This window comes from Oryzias melastigma, linkage group LG15 (genome assembly GCF_002922805.2).
Source record: "Oryzias melastigma strain HK-1 linkage group LG15, ASM292280v2, whole genome shotgun sequence".
NCBI lineage: Eukaryota > Metazoa > Chordata > Actinopteri > Beloniformes > Adrianichthyidae > Oryzias > Oryzias melastigma.
This window is the reverse complement of record NC_050526.1, coordinates 15656401-15657076: the sequence shown is the minus strand read 5'-3', so window position 1 is coordinate 15657076 and position 676 is coordinate 15656401. Positions and strand designations below refer to the sequence as shown.

At 35.7% G+C, this 676-nt stretch overlaps 1 protein-coding gene across 3 annotated transcripts in view; it reads left to right on the top strand.

The window, feature by feature from the left end:
* The window catches only part of LOC112161940 (clathrin heavy chain linker domain-containing protein 1), a 7686-nt gene that overhangs the window by 3913 nt on the left and 3097 nt on the right, over positions 1-676 (top strand). The gene's annotated exons all lie outside the window — the stretch shown is intronic.

Genomic DNA, 676 nt, shown 5'->3' with positions numbered 1-676 from the left:
CCCCCCCCCCCCCACACACACACATAATGGAGTACTTTTGGGGTTAGAGTGATGCAGGCAGGAGAAAACAGGAACTCTACAAAATAAAACAGGAAGTCACAGCAAACTGTGCAAATTCTGCAACCAAAAACTTCAGAAATGTTTGTAAAAATTCACTTTGATTTAAGAAAAAATCTTTTTTTTAAAATCAACATTCTTCTCATGATGGAGAACATATATAAAGAGAAGTTATCCTAAAATTGCATTTTTGAGTATTTCTTTGTTCAAATTGTGGTCAATCTGGAGAAGCAAAAAATAAATAAATAAAAAAAATCAGCTTGAAAAAGATTGTATTTGTGATGTAGGAAATACACGGGGCGGGGCCACAATCTCCCTGCTCCGCCCCAATCTGTTGCATCCACCTGCCGACAGATAGATCCATGAATATCTTTGTTTTTCTGGTCTGATCTGGAATCTAATGTCAAACTAGAAAAGCTGCATTAGCTGCGATAATGCTGGTGTGAATGCTTTTAGCTAAAGTAGTCGCTGAAGCTTTTTGATGAAAAAGTGATGCAATTTACTTCAATTGCTGAAGGGATTTCCTAAAAATGCTAAAGCTGTTTGCAAAATGTTAAATTTGCTAAAAGACTGGAAATATAATTAAAAAACTATTAAAGATCGCTGAAGTTGACCCAAA